Consider the following 16,672-nt stretch of genomic DNA (forward strand, 5'->3'; position numbering starts at 1 on the left):
CAGAAACTTCATACAAGGACTTCGATGCAACTGCAAAAACAAGAAGAGGAGGTGGGCAGGAAGAGAGAAAATGTGGAACCTTGGTTATACTCTTAGGGCAATAAAATCCCCATGAAAACACACTCATCAATGAAAGAAATTTGAAAAAGATATGATTGATGATTGGCTCCTAGAATTTCCATCAATTACATAGCTATTTAGGTTCACCTGGATGATTTCATTACCTTGCTGTAACATGATAGAATATTGTGAAGAATTAGAACATTTGGGATTCCCATTTGAGTGTTATGGCAGGGTTTTCATTTATTAGAAACCTATTTGCTGACAAAGGTTTATCTGGTCAAAGCTATGAGTTTTCCAGTAGTCATGTATGGATGTGAGAGTTGGACTATAAAGGAAGCTGAGTGCTGAAGAGTTGATGCTTTTGAACTGTGGTGTTGGATAAGACTCTTGAGAGTCCCTTGGACTGCAAGGAGATCCAACCAGTCCATCCTAAAAGAAATCAGTTCTGAATATTCATTGGAAGGACTGATGCTGAAGATGAAGCTCCAATACTTTGGCCACCTGATGTGAAGAACTGACCTTAGAAAAGACCCTGATGCTGGGAAAGACTGAAGACAGGAGGAGAAGGGGACAACAGAGGATGAGATGGTTGGATGCATCACTGACTGGATGGACATGAGTTTGAGCAAGCTCCAGTAGTTGGTGATGGACAGGGAAGCCTGGTGTGCTGCAGTTCATGGGGTCTCAAGGAGTCGGACACAACTGAGCAACTGAACTGAACTGATCTGAGCCAGGCATGTGCTATATTTGTGTCAGCCTACTGAATATCCAGAATAATTTCATGAGGTAAAAATTATTATCTCCATTTTATAGGAATGAGGAAATTGAGACACGGGAAATGTAATCTCACGCAGGGTCTCATAGCAAGTGAGAGAGAGAACTGAGTTTGGGTAAGTCTAGCTCTGAGATCCTTATTCTTAATCACCAGATAAGGTTTCTGTGTGTGGTTGGTTGTTTGTTTTTTAATCGCTCCATGCAGCTTCTACGATCTTATTCCCCCAAGCAGGGATCCAAGCCAGAGACCGGCAGTGAAAGCGCTGAGTCCTAACTATTGGAACACCAGGGAATTCTGTTTCTGTACATTAATTAATGCTGCCCTTAAATGACATTTTATTATGCTACAATCTAACATGATCGAATTTGGGGATTGGGCTCCACAGCAGGGACTATGTGAGTGCATCTAGATATGAAGCTAATGAAGCAATCCACTGACTTGACTTGAAGCTGGGGCAATTAGACAAAGTGCATGTATTTATTTTACATCTTTATTGGGGTAAAATGGAACTGCTATAATAAACCGCACATATTTAGAGTGTACAATTTTATCTGTTTTGACAAATGTAATACACCCATGAAACCATCACCATAATCAAGTTAACAGTTATTTCTCTCTCTCTAAATTGTCCTATAACTCCTTTGTAATCCATTCCTCCCTCTGCCAAAATCCACAGGCAACCACTGATCTGCTTTCTGTCCTTATAGATTAGTTCTAATTTTTTAGAATTTCACATAAATAGAATCACACAGTATGTACTCCTTTCTGCCATGCTTCTCTCACTCTGCATAGTGGTTTTGAGATTCATCTGAACTTCATTTTGTTGAGTATACCAGCTGTTTGTTTCTTTTTATTGCTGAGTAAGCTTGCATTGTAAGGACATACCACAAGATGTTTATCCATTTACCTGTTGATGGACACGTGAGCTATTCCCAGTTTTTGGCTATTACATATAAAGTTGCAATCAACATTTGTTTACAAGTCTTAATGGGACATAATTTCATTTCTTTGGGGTAATAACCTAGGAGTGGACAAGCTAGGTGGTATGATAGGTATATACTGAACCTGCGAAACTGATAAGCTGTTGTAGAATTTTATGTTCTCAATAGCAGTTCTCCATATTCTCATCAACACTTTGTATTGTTGGTTTAAAAATGTGTATATTAGCCATTCTATTGGGTGTATAGTGGTATTTCATTCTGATTTTGATTTGCATTTCTCTGTTGACTAATAACTTGGACATTTTTTTAATATTCTTATGGAAAACTAGATGTTTTTAGGTAAAGTGTTTATGTAAATTTTTCCTTATTTAAAAAATTAGAGTATCTTCTTTCTATTGAGTGATAAGAATTCTTTATACTAATAGATTCTCATATAAGTACTTGTCTGATATGTATTTGGCAAATATTTTCTCCAGGTCTGTGGCTTGTGGTTTTGTTTTCTTAGGGGTTCCTTTCAAGCAGTAAACATTTTAGTTTTGTCAAAGATTAATTACAATTCTTTTTCTCTGTGACTCAAACTTTTTGTGTTTTATCCAAGAAATGTTTGCTTTCTCCAAAACTATAATTCTCGTATTGCTTCTTGTAGAAAATTTTAGAGTTTTATGTTTCAAATTTGGATCTGTGATTCATTTTGAGTTAAGTTTTATGTAGGGTGTGAGGTAAGGGTTATGCTAATTTTTTTTCTTTATAGTGTATACAGCATCATTTGTTAAAAAGACTTGTCTTTCTCCAAGGAATTGCCTTGGTATTCTTGTAAAAAATCAATTTACTGTATGTGTGGGTTTATTTCTGGATTCTCTATTCTTGTTCATATATGTGTCTCTTTTCGTCAGTAGCAAATTACTTTGATTACTATAGCTTTATATAGGAATTTTTGAAATCAGGTTGGGTAAGTCTTCCAACCTGGTTTTTCTTTTTAAAAAGTTCTTTGGTTTTGGTTAGTTTAGGTCCTTTGCTTTTCTATATATGTTTTAAAGTCAGTTTGTCAATTTCTACAAAAAAGTCTGCTGGAATTTTGATTGGTATTGAACTGAAACTAGCATAGATCAGTTTGTTATCTTAATGATATTTAGTCTTTCAATCTATGAATATGGTATGTCTTTTCATTTATTTAGATTTTCTTTACTTTCAGCAGTTTCTGTAGTTTTCAATGTGGACATCTTTGATTAGATTTTTCTTTTTGGTACTACTGCAAATGGAATTTTTTAAAATGTAACTTTTGAATTGTTTGCTTCTTGTGTATTGGAATTCAATAGTTTAAAACATTAGTTATGTATCTTGATAAATTTATTTTTATTAGTTCGAATCTCTATTTTGTAGATTCTCTGAGATTTTCTACATAAGCAATTCTATCATCTCTACTGTAGTAGAGAGGAAGTACTTCTTCCTTACGGATCTTTATTCCTTTAATTTATTTTTTCTTTTACCTTCTCTGCACCCCCTCTTTTAAAAAATGACTGCAATGGTTTAGGTTCCCCCTTTCCCTGCCAGTGTCATGTTGAATAAAAGCAGTGAAAGTAGACATTCTTGCTTTGTTACTAATTTCAGGCGATAAAAATTCAGTCTTTCCCCATTAAGTATGATGTTAGTTGTAGGTTTTGCATGGGTGCCCATTATTAGTTTGAGAAATTTCTCTAATATTCCTAGGTTGTTGAGAGTTTTTGTATTTTTAAATTGTGAATGAGAGTTGAATTTTATCAAATGCTTTTTCTCCATCTATTGCATTGATCATATAGATTTTCTCCTTTATTCTATTAATATGATGAATTATGTTTTCAAATGCTAAACCAACATTGTTTTACTGGGATAAACCATACATGGCCATAATGTATTTTGATATTTGTTTATACATTTTTGGACTCACCCAATATTTTGCTAATGATTTAAAAATCTATATATTTCAGAGTCTTCCGGTAGTTATTTAATTTTTTTCAAGAGTTTTTAGTTTGCTCAGTTGGAGGCATGATCTGGAGTGGGCTTATGATGCTATGTGAAACATGTGGAAACAAAATGTGTCCTTTTTTATTAATAAAAGATTTTCAAATGATTCTTTAGGTAAATATGGGCTGCTTGTTTGCAACTTATCTCAAATATTGGTAAGTAGTAGACTTTCCTTTTGCTGTATTCATCTAGCAGGATGCAAACAGGACCATTCTTGTGCAAGCTGACTGTAATTTGCTTAGGAAGCCAGATTTTTTTGTTGTTAGTTCATTGTTTTATGAATAATGAATGTTGAAATATATAAACTATTTAACTTCTCAATTCTGGACTTTATTCTTTTAAGATCTATTACCACAGGCACTTGATCTGGCAATGAGAACTTGCTAAGCAAGTAGAAGATTATTGAGTATTAGAATGCTTGTGGAATTATGAAACATCAGATTGTGTTGTCCCTGGAAGTGGGAGAGATTGTCTTCTTTGGAGATTTTACATAAGGTTGATTTTTTATTTTACTCTTAAACAATTATTCTTATCAGAGGTAAAGATATTGGCTAGAGAAACTTGTATGTCTACTTTTAGCTGATGAAAGAGAAGTCTGAAGCAATGTGACCTTTCCTGCTAAGATGCCAAAGAAGACTTAGTTGAGGAAGTCATAAGGTGTGTGAACAAATGCACACATTTTGAATCAGTTGAATGTGGATCTGATTATTGGCTTTATAGCTTACAGACCGTCTTTTTGTTCTGGACACTTCCACTTTTTAAGCTCAAGTTTCCTTTGTACTGTGCTGTGCTTTATCACTCAGTCGTGTCCGACTCTTTGCGACCCTATGGAGCCTGCCAAGCTCCTCTGTCAATGGGAATTCTCCAGGCGAGAATACCAAAGTGGATTGCCATGCCCTCCTCCAGGGGATCTTCCCAACCCAAGGATCAATCCCAGGTCTCCCGCATCGCAGGTGGATTCTTTACCAGCTGAGCCACAAGGGAAGCCCAAGAATACTGGAGTGAGTGGCCTAAACCCTTCTCCAGCAGATCTTCCTGACTCAGGAATCAAACTGGGATCTCCTGCATTGCAGGCAGATTCTTTACCAGCTGAGCTACCAGGGAAGCTCCAAGTTTCCTTTATCCACTTATAAAGATCTTTGTCAGAAGTAAGTGAATAATATATGTAAAGTCCTGGACTTTACATAGCGATTAAATAAATGTTAATTTCTTTATTTTCATAGATCAGTATTTAAACACTGAAACAGTGTATTCATCATTTTTTGAGAATTATGTTAAAAAGTCCAAATTTCTTTGACAATTTTTCTTCTTTTCATGTAATTAGTTAAATTAACGTTTTTGGTCTTTCTGTCTCTGTCCTGACTGTAAACTCCATGAGGACAGCAAAATCGTCTACCTGGGCCCTGGTTGCATTCCCAGATATTTACATAGAAATTGGTATGTAATAAGCAGTAGTATTTATTTCTTAAACAAGTGAATAAATACTACTTGAAAGTCATTCCTATAAAACTGTGGGTCTCTGGAAAGTGTCTTAATTGCCTGTTTTTCCCCAACAGAGGCCAAAATACCACAATATGTTCCAAGCAGCAAAGGCTACGAGAGTGAAAAAAATACACACAGATGGCCAGAGGCAGTTCAATTCATTCTTCTCCATTTCAGAAAATAACTCCCGAAATAGAATACTTTTTTGGCGAGGGATATTTTGTCTTGTGAGGTGACTGACAGTTCAACCATAAAAGTCTTGGTTATGAATGTTGTGACTATCAGTTTTTATAAGTTTATTCTGAATGGGCAGGGCATTCCTTTTTCTTCTGTAAATTTCTTCAAGCTTAGTGTCTGTTTAACTTCGTAAAAGCACCTTGTGCCTGAGATTCTGGCTATTGAAACCATTCAAAAGAGACTCTGAATGACATCAAATCAGATCTCTACAGGAGTGTCGCAGAATAAAGGACTGCTTATATACAGTTCTTTATATTGATTGAACCCAGAAGAGTCCTTCTGAGAGGCATATAAGTACAATGACAGGAGGTGAAAATAACTGGCTGGCTTCTTGTCTGGCATGTTAAGCCAATTAGTGATAAAGTACACCTGGAAGCTGAGTTTTTTCCATTCCATTCCTGTTTTCAAGAAAGGTATACTTAAGAAATAAAGCTGAAAAGAAAGAAAGAGCAAGAAATGCATCCTGTTTTATTTATTTATTTTTCACCATCTTAAAATTTTCCTTCAGAAATAAATGCAAGAGTGTGTTTTTGGAAACCATCTGAAAAAAAAAAAAATGTGTGCTTCTGTTTCCAGTAGGACTTGAGCCAGGATTGAGATAATATTAAGTTTAATTGACAGCTCTTCGGCACAAAGACTAAAAATTCAAATCCTAATTCCTCTCTGCAAGTGGAGTTTTTCTTTAAGATTGTTAAATAAATATGTTTTCGGAAGATTGTAATTAAGTGTGAACAGATGGTGATTTTTAGCTGAGATATTAAGTCTAGGTATTTAATAGAATCATTTTTCTGTTGGACTCAGTAGGTGTGATGTAGTGTACTGGTTGGCAAGACATCAAGTTTGTCAAAGCTAATTGGAAACTATGATAGAGATCAAATTCCTTATATGGTTTTTAGGACTGAAGAAGGGTTACAGTTAGGAAGAAGATTACAACACCATACTTCATTATGCCAAAACTTATGCTAGGAATCTGTAGACTCAAGAATGCCAAAACAGAAATATACTTTTTCCAACAAACAACTCTGTAGTGGAGAAAATAGGGCACTGGATCCTCGGTCTTCTGACTACTGTGCCTTTTGCTGATTTAGTGACCTGGGGCTGGTCCTGAATCCCTCTGGGCCTCAGAGTTCCCATTTTTCAAATGGAGAAGCGTTGGAGTTAAAATGCAATTCAGTTATTTTCCAAAAGATCTTCCAGCTGGGATGGTCTTATTAGATCAATGGACACTCCTGTGGCTTTTTGCCCAGGCTAGTGTATTGTGGGATACTTTTGTCTTCTTATGAGTGAGTGTAAAGTGCTATTTGAAACTTTAAACCACCAAGATTTCAGTCAGCATCCTTCTCCTTTATACATTTTATATTTAAGAGTTTGAAAGGTTAAGGGATGTATAAGCTACAAATTTCAGAAAAATTCAGGAGCTGAACTCATAGATAAGAATATGTCAGGGGAAGTTAAGCAGCTCTGTGATTTGTAAAAAAAAAAAAAAAAACTTCCATTAGGATAGCATGAAGGCAGCAACCAGAACATTCCCCACTCCTCCTGCCCATGTGGGTAAGGTGAAGGACAGACTGAAGATTAAGATCTGGGTAGCACTGAGGAGTTTTCAGCTTTCATATACCATCTAGTCATGTTATGTCTATAATATATTTATTAATAAATAAAAGTTTTCTCTGAAAAACATGTGGCCAGTGTGTAGGCTAAAAGATTTTTGGTTAGACCAAGGCATCAGAACTGTTGTGAAGGGAACTTCACAGAAAAGATAATATTTAATGAAATGAATGATCTGGGGAACTCTAGAAGGACAGGCATATGACCTAGGAGCAACTGAATATAAAACTTTACTCTTCAGAAACAATCATGAACAACTCAGAAACAGTAACATACAATTTCACTAAAGGAGAAGGAAAATCACGCCTTCACAAGCCCATTGTTTGCCAAGTATGTAAGTTACCTAGAAAGAGATAGTTATAGTCATTGTTATCCCCAATGTCTTAGCCTCATTATCCTAAAGTACATTTTCCTGCAATCACTGTCAGAATTAGGTCTGTGTTTTAACTAATGGATGTTCATAAACTTGGAGGATGATGGCTTCTCTGAGAGGGAGCAGGAGACTTGGGAGATGGTAACACTTTCATGACACACAGCCCCCCATTTCCCTACAGGGAAATCGGGGCTGTTAGAGCAACATTCCTACTTGGTTGTGGCTGAATCAGGTTGGGCACTGGACCCCTTCACCCAAAATCTCTGGATGCTTCTGTCTGAGCCTGGAAAATTGGCCAGAAGGATTGTAGGTCTGCTTTGGGTGGTGTTTCCTACAGTTTTAATTCAGTTCCGTTCAGTTGCTCAGTTGTGTCCAAATGGACTGCAGCACAACAGGCCTCCCTGTCCATCACCAACTCCCAGAGCTTGCTCAAACTCATGTCCATTGAGTCAGTGATGCCATCCTACCATCTTATCTTCTGTCATCCTTTTCTCCTCCTGCCTTCAATCTTTCCCAGCTTCAGGGTCTTTTCCAAAGAGTCAGTTCTCGGCATCAGGTGTCCAAAGTATTGGAGTTTCGGCTTCAGCATCAGACCTTCCAAGAATGAAAGTGAAAGTGAAGTCACTCAGTTGTGTCCGACTCTTTGCGGCCCGTGGACTGTAGCCCACCAGGCTCCTCTGTCCATGGGATTCTCCAGGCAAGAATACTGGAGTGGGTTGCCATTTCCTTCTCCAGGGGATCTTCCCAACCCAGGGATCGAACCTAGGTCTCCCACATTGCAGGCAGACACTTTAACCTCTGCACCACCAGGGAAGCCCTTAAATACAAGAATACAGTCTCTCAGAAAACCTCCTATAGAGACACAGAACTTCAGATCCAAGTACTAACATCAAAGATTTCAAGGGAGGAAAGGAAGCCAGGTTGAAAGAAGGGAGAGGAGGGGGGGCAAAAGGGGTGGCCTTACAGACATCTCCTGCCACCTACAGATACCCAGGTGTTATGGGATTTTTCCCTGGGCCTCCAGAGAAGGGAGGACTGGAACTCGGCCCTACCAGAAATCAGACCAGACCAGAACCAGAATTCAAGTTCTCTGCCAAGAGGAGGTGATCAGTCTCCAATCCTCAGCTCAGGCTGAGGGCCCTTTGACGAGATTCCTGCATCCAGGACTGGGGGACTAGAAAAACGGGGAAGGATAGGAAGGGTTAAGGAGAGGAAAGAGAGAGGGAAGGGGAGAGAGGTCAATGAAGTCTCTTGTTCCTTACCTGGTTGGGGCACTCTGGTCAGTTGTCCGCGTCAGGAGGAGACCAGGGACAAAAGGGTCCCAGTTGCAGCTGCTGGGTCTGGTCCATTGGCAGGCAAGCTGGCCCCTGAGTACCCCGAGTCGTCAGGATGTCAGTCTCAGCGAAGAAGAGTCCCTGCCAGAGTTGCCATTTGTTGCAGGAAGGAGAAACCCTTCCAGGGCCCGAAACTGGGCTCTTGTCTAACACTTGGAAATAAATTGTCTGAGGAGACACATGTGCTGACAAAGCAAGAGACTTTATTGGGAAAAGGCACCCGGGCAGAGAGTAGTAGGGTAAGGGAACCCAGGAGAATATTCAGGACTGATTTCCCTTAAGATTGACTGGTTGGATCTCCTTGCAGGCCAAGAGACTCTCAAGAGTCTTCTCCAACATCACAGTTCAAAAACATCAGTTCTTTGGTGCTCAGCTTTCTTTATGGTCCAACTCTCACATTCGTACATGATTACTGGAAAAACCATAACTTTTAGACAGACCTTTGTTGGCAAAATAATGTCTCTGCTTTTTAATATGCTGTCTAGATTGGTCATAGCTTTTCTTCCAAGGAGCAAGTGTCTTTTAATTTCTTTTTTTCGTTGTTGTTGTTCTTTTTTTTTTTTAAACTTTACAAATTGTATTAGTTTTGCCAAATATCAAAATGAATCCGCCACAGGTATACATGTGTTCCCCATCCTGAAACCTCCTCCCTCCTCCCTCCCCATACCATCCCTCTGGGTTGTCCCAGTGCACTAGTCCCAAGCATCCAGTATCGTGCATCGAACCTGGACGGGCAACTCGTTTCATACATAATATTATACATGTTTCAATGCCATTCTCCCAAATCTTCCCACCCTCTCCCTCTGCAACAGAGTCCATAAGACTGTTCTATACATCAGTGTCTCTTTTGCTGTCTTGTACACAGGGTTACTGTTAGCATCTTTCTAAATTCCATATATATGTGTTAGTATACTGTATTGGTGTTTTTCTTTCTGGCTTACTTCACTCTGTATAATAGGCTCCAGTTTCATCCACCTTGTTAGAACTGATTCAAATGTATTCTTTTTAATGGCTGAGTAATACTCCATTGTGTATATGTACCACAGCTTTCTTATCCATTCATCTGCTGATGGGCATCTAGGTTGCTTCCATGTCCTGGCTATTATAAACAGTGCTGCAATGAACATTAATTTCATGGCTGCAGTCACCATCTGCAGTGATTTTGGAGCCCAAGAAAATAAAGTCTGTCACTGTTTCCATTGTTTCCCCATCTATTTGCCATGAAGTAAATAGAGGAAAACAACAGAATGGGAAAGACTAGAGACCTCTTCAAGAAAATTAGAGATACCAAGGGAATATTTCATGCAAAGATGGGCTCGATAAAGGACAGAAATGGTACGGACCTAACAGAAACAGAAGATATTAAGAAGAGGTGGCAAGAATACACAGAAGAACTATACAAAAAAGATCTTCATGACCCAGATAATCACAACGGTGTGATCACTCACCTAGAGCCAGATATCCTGGAATGTGAAGTCAAGTGGGCCTTAGAAAGCATCACTACAAACAAAGCTAGTGGAGGTGATGGAATTCCAGTTGAGCTATTTCAAATCCTGAAAAATGATGCTGTGAAAGTGCTGCACTCAATATGCCAGCAAATTTGGAAAACTCAGCAGTGGCCACAGGACTGGAAAAGGTCAGTTTTCATTCCAATCCCAAAGAAAGGCAATGCCAAAGAATGCTCAAACTACCACACAATTGCACTCATCTCACACGCTAGTAAAGTAATGCTTAAAGTTCTTTAAGCCAGGCTTCAGCAATATGTGAACCGTGAACTTCCAGATGGTCAAACTGGTTTTAGAAAAGGCAGAGGAACCAGAGACCAAATTGCCAACATCCTCTGGATCATGGAAAAAGCAAGAGAGTTCCGGAAAAACATCTATTTCTGCTTTATTGACTATGCCAAAGCCTTTGACTGTGTAGATCACAATAAACCATGGAAAATTCTGAAAGAGATGGGAATACCAGACCACCTGACCCGCTTCTTGAGAAATTTGTATGCAGGTCAGGAAGAAACAGTTAGAACTGGACATGGAACAACAGACTGGTTCCAAATAGGAAAAGGAGTACATCAAGGCTGTATATTGTCACCCTGCTTATTTAACTTCTATGCAGAGTACATCATGAGAAACGCTGGACTGGAAGAAGCACAAGCTGGAATCAAGATTGCCGGGAGAAATATCAATAACCTCAGATATGCAGATGACACCACCCTTATGGCAGAAAGTGAAGAGGAACTCAAAAGCCTCTTGATGAAAGTGAAAGAGAAAAGTGAAAAAGTTGGCTTCAAACTCAACATTCAGAAAATGAAGATCGTGGCATCTGGTCCCATCACTTCATGGGAAATAGATGGGGGAACAGTGGAAACAGTGTCAGACTTTATTTTTGGGGCTCCAAAATCACTGCAGATGGTGATTGCAGCCATGAAATTAAAAGACGCTTACTCCTTAGAAGAAAAGTTATGACCAACCTAGATAGCATATTCAAAAGCAGAGACACTACTTTGCCAACAAAGGTCCGTCTAGTCAAGGCTATGGTTTTTCCAGTGGTCGTGTATGGATGTGAGAGTTGGACTGTGAAGAAGGCTGAGCACTGAAGAATTGATGCTTTTGAACTGTGGTGTTGGAGAAGACTCTTGAGAGTCCCTTGGACTGCAAGGAGATCCAACCAGTCATTCTGAAGGAGATCAGCCCTGGGATTTCTTTGGAAGGAATGATGCTAAAGCTGAAACTCCAGTCCTTTGGCCACCTCATGGGAAGAGTTGACTCATTGGAAAAGACTGTGATGCTGGGAGGGATTGGGGGCAGGAGGAGAAGGGGATGACAGAGGATGAGATGGCTGGATGGCATCACTGACTCGATGGACGTGAGTCTGGGTGAACTCTGGGAGTTGGTGATGGACAGGGAGGCCTGGCGTGCTGCGATTCATGGCGTCACAAAGAGTCGGACACGACTGAGCGACTGAACTGAACTGAAATAGGTACTACATTTCCCATGTGGCCTTGTGATTAGCTGTGGCCATGTGACTAAGTTTGGGTCAATGGGAAGTGAGAGGGGTGAAAATATATCATGTGTAGATAATTTTCTTAGTGATGAGCCACTTGCCCCGGATGTTCTCTATTTCTTTCCCATAGGCTGAAATGCAAACATGCTGCTGGGGAGGTGCTCCAACCGTGTGCCCGAGGATACCACCCTAGGGCTGGACAGGGAGACTGAAGGGAACTTAGTTCTTGGAAACCCTTGTACATGGAGCTGGACAGGTCACCTTTGGGAGCATAAAATATATACATACTTTTTTTTTTGCAAGGGAAATTTGTATTTACTTCTATAGAAAATTCTCCATAAATAGTATTTTCTTCATAGCTGCACTTTTGATAAAAGTGGGTTTTTTTGATAAAAAGATAACTTTATCTGTCATGATCTTGACGTCCCATTATTATTATTATTATTTTTAATTTATTTATTTTCAATGGAAGGATAATTGCTTTACAATATTGTGTTGGTTTCTTTCCTACATCAACAGGGATAAGTCATAGGCATACACATGTCCCCTCCTTCTTGAACTTCCCTCCCATCGCCCACCCCATCCCACCCCTCTAGGTTGTCACACAGCCCCGGTTTGAGTTCCCTGAGTCATACAGGAAATTCCCCCTGGCTATCTATTTTATATGTATATGTATATTTTATATGTATATGTGTCCATGCTATTTTATATGTATATGTATGTTTTATATGTTTCCATGCTATTTTATATGTATATGTATATTTTATATGTATGTGTTTCCATGCTATTTTATATGTATATGTATATTTTAGACGGATGTTTCCATGCTACTCTTTCCATTCGCTCCACCCTCTCCTTCCCTGCCCTGTGTCCATAAGTCTGTTCTCTATGTCTAAGTCTCCACTGCTGCCCTGAAAATAGGTCCATCAGGACCATCTTTCTAGATTCCATATATATATGTTAATATACGATATTTGTTTTTCTCTTTCTGACTTATTTCACTCTGTATAATAGGTTTTAGGTTCATCCACCTCATTAAAACTGACTCACATGTGTTCCTTTTTGTGGCTAACATTCCATTGTCTATATGTACCACAGCTTCTTTATCCATTCATCTGTCGATGGACATCTAGATTGCTTCCATGTCCTAGCTATTGTAAATAGTGCTGCAATGAACATTGGGGTACATGTATCTTTTTCAGTTATGTTTTTCTCAAGGTATATGCCCGGTAGTGGGATTGTGGGGTCATCTGGTAGTTTTATTCCTAGTTTTTTAAGGAATTTCCTGACTGTCCTCCATAGAGGGTGTACCAATTTACATTCTCACCAACAGTGCAAAACTACAATGAGATATCACCTCATACCGGTCAGAATGGCTATCATCAAATCTTCAAACGATAAATGCTGGAGAGGGTGTGGAGAAAAGGAAACCTCTTACACATACTTTTATTTTCTTTGAGATCTATATTTCTGATCTCTCTGGTACTGAAATCCAGCTCTACCCTAAACAATACACTTACTGCATAGCCCTCTATTTCATTTTCTTCTTAGTAGTTATCACCATCTTGATTTCTTCACTTGTTTATGGTCTCTCTCCCTTCACTGAAATGTAATTTATATGAGAGAAGAAATTTTATGTTAACTTCTGAATCTCCCATGGTTGGAACAGAACTTGGCACAATAAATATTTGTTTGCTCAATAAATACTTGCGAATGAATTAATGAGTTGTAATTAGTAAATAGTGATTAATGCATTAGATATACGAGTATCTTTGAGTGGATCATTACAAAGCTACTGAGGTAAAAGATAACTGAAGATCTGTAAGAATGTGGCTCTGGTTTGAATTGCATCGTCTTCTCTCACTGGCGAGTCAAATTGTTCTACCTTGCACCTCATACCAGCTTCACTGATAAAGGCCAAGAAGGATGGCTGTTTTGAAAGTAGCAATTTTTTAGCTCTTCTATTGTTTCAAATGGGATAATCTGATGGGATAGGAAGAGATGAGAAGAAATGGGCAAAAGGTGACCAAGAGCAGTATGCTTCTTCTACGTAAAACTTGAGGTCATGACTAGGGTGACGGTATTGTTTAGTGGCCATACTGCACACCTTGGGAGTGCTATGAATAATTAAACTGGCAGTAAGTGCAAACAGGAGCTGTGTGAGCAAAGCTGGGTTACTACCTTATTAACGCACAGAGAAAACTTGCTGTCTTTCTTTGAGAGACTGTCACTGTGTATTGGAGAAGAATGGCACTCTCCAGTATTGAATGAGTGACAAGCTTACCACGAAACACAGAGTGCTCTTAAGTTTTCTTCTGTCACAGAATGTTTTGCTGAAACATGAGTTAGGTCACTCAGTACGTCAGCTCCCAGAATGGTTAACCTCCGCATTCATTCCACTTTGAACCATTTAAGAGTAGGAACTAAAAGTTGACCAGTAGGCCACAAGACAAAAGAACCAATTATTGATAAAGGGTTTCAAGATCAAGAAGGCTTTAATGCAGCAGAATTGTTTACAAGGATTTACTTTAAGTCATAATCTAGAGGTGAAAAGGACACATATTAGGGCATCTATAAACTGAGAAGAGCAGCTGCCAGCTCATGGGAGATTAAAGCATTTCAAACAGAGGGTCATGGAAATGAGCAAAATATGAACACGAAAAAGAGATGTGATAGAGAGGAAAATAAGGAAACACTTTGCAAAAGGAAAGATATATTATATACATTGTGAGGAATTTTGTATATTATATACCTGGTGAGAAATTTTGTAAGTCATCAAAGTCACAGGGACCTGTTATGGGTTATGGTAGAGTCTGTGGGGTTTTTTGCATGGATTCTCAACAACCCTATAATATATGCAATGAGATAACAGAGCAGTGGGATTCATCTGGTCATTCATTACACACATATTTATCAAGGGCCTACCAACCCCTGATGAATTGTTGGTGTGACAGGGTTATCATTTTATTCTAGTGTTAGGATAGGTATCAATATATTAAATTTACTCAAAGAGAGATCACATAGATTCACACTTGGTTCAATACGTAAGAGTCATACAAATGAGGAACTCAGCCAAAAATGATGTTTACAACCAGTTCTGTAACGAGGGAAAGCCACAGAGGCGCATGGTGCCATGGTAACACTAATTTGCCCATCACACCTGTTCTCTGAGCCTTTTATCTTATAAGGAATGATGCATTCTCTCTCACAGTGAAGCAGGATGCAGTCTTGATTCCCACAGGGCCATGTTCATAAAATGGTGAGATTTTGGTGACTTTCACTAGTCAGTAAAATCCTTTTACCTGTGTTTACTATAATTGGCAGGGAGAACAACAAAGCAGGTGAGAGCCAACTCGACCTTGAATAAAAGAGTATTGTTGGGAGAAAATTTGGAAAGGCAGACCGAGGTTTCTGATTGAGTAAAATCCTACTGGGTTTCAGGGGAAGTGATCAATTTTTAGAGTAGGCTCTGGACTACAGTGGTTCTTACCATGCTGAAGAATACACTTGAAATGCAGATTTCTGGGCCCATTCCCAGAGATTCAGATTCAGTGCATCCAGGGTGAGGTGGAGAAAAACTGCATTTTCTTATAAGCTCCCCAGGGGATTCCTGAGCAAGGCATCCTTGAACCACACCTTGGGAACCACTGTCCCGGGAAAACCACCCCATTACCTGACAGCTTCTGATGGGATTGCAGAGACCTGAGGCAGCTTTTTGGAAGTAACCTAGCCGCATGCTTCCAGAGGACAAGCTGCTGCTTTAGTTTTCCATCCCTAATTAATAGAATCTGGAGCCTACAGTAGCTGGCATGCAATTTAGAGCTATTTTAAGCAAGACAGAACACATGATGTGCAGCTGGAAACCACTATCTTGAAGTATAAATGCAGCTGCAATTTGTATTCAGTGTCTTACAGATGCGGCACTGCAACATGACAGCATGTTTAAAGCCCGTAACGCCAGAGTGGTGACCTACAAGAATCTGATGAGCTCAACCTGCACCGGGACATGTGCAACCACTATTATTTCTTAAAGTTTATGGGCATGTAAATATGCAACATGACCAAAGTTGAAGTGCTTCAGCTGTTCATTTCAACAGAGTGCTTTGTATTTTCCAAAATCACCCATGAATCTATGTGTTTTTGTTTTTCTTCATGGGCGATATTACAGTCACCATGTTGTATTAACATGGTGTCACAGCAGCTTTAACTTTCTGATACTTGTTTGCATTTAGTGAAACATGCCAGTGGAGAAATCTGCAGAGGATGACTGTGGCTGATTTGAAATTTTCTTGGGGTTCAACCTTTGTGTTTGCCTCACCTGGCAGAACAGCTGAATATACCTGTATGCATGTTTATGGAATTAGGCTAGACTGATTTTGGAGACTTCATGGAAGTGGCATTTGAAGAAAATGCCAGAGAGTGCATGGAAATTTGTGTTTGCCATGTGGTCCCATCCTCCTCTGAGGAAGCTATTTCAACACAGATTTGTCACACTTTCTGTCACATGACTTTGTCATCTGGGTCATAACTGCCTAGATCAGAGACGGTGCCCAAATCGAACACAATCATTTAGAAGAAGCTGACAATTAATCCATTTGTTTGGGGGATCTGAGTGAAAGATGTCCCCAGGAAGCAATAAACATCTGTGTTTGAGGCAGTGATCAGATGTCAAGGGCTTGCTCCTCAAAGCATGATCTCTAAGTCTGTGCTGACCTGTGAACTGTCTGTTACAGGTATGTGAAGAGACAAGTACTGACGCTGAGAGGAAGAGTAAAAATTTTCAGTGATTGAGCATCACCAGAACATCTGAGCAGTTGTATTAGTTATTAGTTATCTATGAACACAAATTATCCCT

The 16,672-nt window shown here is 39.2% G+C and overlaps 1 long non-coding RNA gene across 1 annotated transcript in view; it reads left to right on the forward strand.

Annotated features, from left to right (window-relative positions):
- LOC133256891 (uncharacterized) overlaps positions 1 to 16,672 on the forward strand; it is a 32,261-nt gene that overhangs the window by 4,865 nt on the left and 10,724 nt on the right. The window contains exon 2 of the long non-coding RNA XR_009739327.1: positions 877 to 953. This is a non-coding gene — a long non-coding RNA (uncharacterized LOC133256891). The remainder of the gene's footprint in view (positions 1 to 876; positions 954 to 16,672) is intronic.

The sequence above is a fragment of the Bos javanicus genome, chromosome 11 (genome assembly GCF_032452875.1).
Source record: "Bos javanicus breed banteng chromosome 11, ARS-OSU_banteng_1.0, whole genome shotgun sequence".
In the NCBI taxonomy this organism is placed as follows: domain Eukaryota; kingdom Metazoa; phylum Chordata; class Mammalia; order Artiodactyla; family Bovidae; genus Bos; species Bos javanicus.